Source organism: Cebus imitator, unplaced genomic scaffold (genome assembly GCF_001604975.1).
Source record: "Cebus imitator isolate Cc_AM_T3 unplaced genomic scaffold, Cebus_imitator-1.0 Scaffold173, whole genome shotgun sequence".
Classification (NCBI taxonomy): domain Eukaryota; kingdom Metazoa; phylum Chordata; class Mammalia; order Primates; family Cebidae; genus Cebus; species Cebus imitator.
In genome coordinates this window covers 1,426,334-1,429,896 of record NW_016107488.1, presented here as the reverse complement: position 1 = coordinate 1,429,896, position 3,563 = coordinate 1,426,334, and the positions used below count along the sequence as shown (strand labels likewise).

The 3,563-nt window shown below is 45.6% G+C and overlaps 1 pseudogene; it reads left to right on the top strand.

Annotated features, from left to right (window-relative positions):
• Positions 1-377: 377 nt before the first annotated feature.
• LOC108315536 lies at positions 378-3,131 on the top strand (annotated as a pseudogene).
• Positions 3,132-3,563: the final 432 nt, after the last annotated feature.

The window sequence follows — 3,563 nt, the reverse complement described above, 5'->3', positions numbered from 1 at the left end:
TGTAATTATGAGTTGTGCAATTCTGGGGCCTGAGGCAGAGCCCTTTGCTTCCCACAACTTGAAAGTTAACAGGGAATCCTAGGATGGGACGATTGAGGCTCATGGCATGGGTATGAGGCTCGGCTCTGGGAGGAGGTGCCTGGCAGAAATAATTGGAGCTAGGTGTCAAGGTGGCAGTTGGAACAAGAGACAGGTGAGGCTGAGAGTACCTGAAATAGGTATGTGATATGTTAACTTATACCCAATCAACTTCCAGATGGAATCTGATGAGTCTTACATATAAAATAAGGATGGTGGTGAAAAAGAAAATAATTCATAGCAATAGCAATGACAACAAAGTACGTCAGTTTCCTTATCTTTAAAAGGGAGAGGAAAAAGCAGCAGCCGTCGGCTTCAGACCTCTGGAATCCAGCGCTCGCCCTGCTAGCCACAGCAATGACTGCTGTCCACACAGGCAGCATAAACTTCAAGTGGGACCCCAAACGTCTAGAGATCAGGACTCTGGCAGTGGAGAGACTGTTGTGGCCTCTTGTTACACAGGTTACAAGCTTACACCAGTAGTAAGGGGCCCGTTAATAAAAAGAGAGGTTGTTCTAAGATTGCCCATGTGTTGGCTGTGGCTGTTGAACAAGCAACTGAGAATTTCTTGGAGAAGGAGAATAAAATCGCAATGGAGAGCCAGTTTCTCAAGGAGGAGGTTGTGACTGCTTTAGATGTTAGGAAACAAGGTGATTTGATGAAGACTGTGGCTGGAGAGTTTACAGATGATCCCTGCTCTTCTGTGAAGTGAGGAAATGTGGTTCGGGCAGCTCCAGCTTTGCTCTCTGCTGGTACCTGGTTGCTGATTTTGGCTGACATGGCAAGTGTCTACAAATTACTTGTTCAGCTGAGAGTTGTGGAAGATGCTATCTTGAAGTTGAGGAATGCTGGCAATGAACAAGACTTAGGAATACAGTACAAAGCCCTGAAACCTGAAGTCAATAAGCTGAACATTATGGCAGCCAAAAGACAACAGGAACTGAAAGATGTTGGCCATCATGATCAGATGGCTGCAGCTAGAGGAATCCTGCAAAAGAATGTTCCAATCCTCTATACCACACCCCAGGCGTGCCTGCAGCACCCTGATGTCACAGCCTATAAGGCCAACAGCAGCTGCAGCAGGTGGTTACAGGTATTTCCAATGCAACCTAGGCCACTGCCTCAATGCCTCCCAGCACCAGGATGGAGGAGGAGGAGAATCGGCATATGCACTCAATAACTTTGATAAACAAATCATTGTGGACCCCTTGAGCTTCAGCGAGGAGTGCTTTAGGCCTTCCCTGGAGGAGCATTTAGAAAGCATCATTAGCGGGGCTGCCTTGATGGCTGACTTGTCCTGCATGCTTGATGACCATTGCCAGCAAATTGTGACAGAGTGTAACACTGTCCTCCAGGCCCTGCAGGACCTGCTTTCAAAGTACATGGGCAATGCTGGATGTAAAGAAAGAAGTGATGCACTCAATTCTTCAATCAATAAAATGACCAAAAAGACCAGGGACTTGCAGAGATAGCTCTACAAAGCTGTCACGGAACATGTTTCAGATTCTTTCCTGGAAACTAATGTTCCACTTTTGGTATTGATTGAAGCTGCAAAGAATGGAAATGAGAAAGTTAAGAAGAATGCAGGTTTTCTGTGAACATACCAACAAATTGATTGAGGTTGCCAACTTGGCCTGTTCCATCTCAAATAATGAAGAAGCTTGTTCAAATGTCTGTAAGCCAGTTAGAAGCCCGCTTTCTTGGCTGTCTCAGATAATCACATTTTGGAAGATGTAAACAAATGTGTCATTGCTCTCCAAGAGGAGGATGTGAATGGCCTGAACCGCACAGCTGGTGTAATTCAAGGCTGGGCAGCCTGGGTCATGCATGTAGTCACGTCAGAGATGAACGACTATGAGCCAAGAATCTATACAGAGAAGGTTCTGGAAGCACTAAACTGCTCTCCAACACAGTCATGCTATGTTTTACTGAGCAAGTAGAAGCAGCTGTGAAAGCCCTCAGCTTGGACCTGCCCAGCTCATGGATGAGAATGAGTTTATCCATGCCTCCCGCCTGGTATACAGTGGCATCCGGGACATTAGGAAAGCAGTGCTGATGATAAGAACCCCTGAGGAGTTGGATGATTCTGACTTTGAGATAAAAGATTTTGATGTCAGAATTAGGATGAGCATCCAGACAGAAGATGATCAGCTAATAACTGGCCAGAGTGCCCAGGCGATCATGGCTCAGTTTCCCCGGGAGCAAAAAGCGAAGATTGTAGAACAGGTAGCCAGAGCTAGGAAGAAAAGAGCAAGCTAGATGCTAAAGTGTCCAAATGGGATGACAGAGGCAATAACATCACTGTGCTGGCCAAGCAGGTGTGCATGATTATGATGGAGATGACTGGCTTTACCCGAGGTAAAGGACTACTCAAAAATATATCGGATGTCATCAGTACTGCCAAGAAAATTGCCGGGGCAGGATCCAGGATGGACAAGCTTGGCTGCACCATCGTAGACCACTTCCCCAACTCAGCCTGCAAGCAGGACCTGCTGGCCTACCCTGCAACACATCGCCCTCTACTGCCACCAGCTTAACATCTGCAGCAAGGTCAAGGCCGAGGTGCAGAATCTTAGTGGGGAGCTCATTGTCACCGGGATGGACAGTGCCATGTCCCTGATCCAGGCAGCCAAGAACTTGATGAATGCCATGGTGCAGATGGTGAAAGCATCCTATGTTACCTCTACCAAATATCAAAAGTCACAGGGTATGGCTTCCCTCAACCTTCCTGCTGTGTCATGGAAGATAAAGGCACCGGAGAAAAAGCCCTTGGTGAAGAGAGAGAAACAGATGAGACACAGACCAAGATTAAACGGACATCTCAGAAGAAGCACGTAATCCCGGTGCAGGCCCTCAGCAAGTTCAAAGCCATGGAAAGCATCTATGTCTGTCCCACCCAGCTGCCCCCAGCCCTGGGGGCTCCTGAGGATCAGTCACTGTTTGTTGCTCAAATGCATTTGCTAAATACAATACTGATGTTAGATTCCATGGGGAAAAGGGCAGACTGTGAACCAGTCCAGGTGGTGAATTTTCTAAGGACACATGGTGTTTAAGTTGATTAAAAATGCTTTTAGAATGTAGGAGCCTACTTCTAGCTATATTTTTTATATGCTTAAATAAAGTAAAATCCATAACCAAAGAGAATCCCACATTAAGTTGTTAGTAACACTGACCAACCCGAGATGCCCATTCTCCTAGTAATAACAGTGTTAGGGTTTGAGAGAAGGGAAATTGGCTCAACCTGTTAAGAGGGTGCAGTCCAGACAGCTTTTAAATGACCAAAGATGAAAAGCAAACTGGACGTCTTAGGAAGCAGGCCCTGGAGAAGGAATGTTCCCAGAAAGATCTTGGGAGTGACAAACTCAGTAAAACATAATGTATCATGAAGAAAACGAATAACTCTCTTTATGATATGAAATGAGAATTGTAATTCATGGTTATAATTACTAATGTAATTGTAAGGACATTAATAAAGTTGCTTTTAT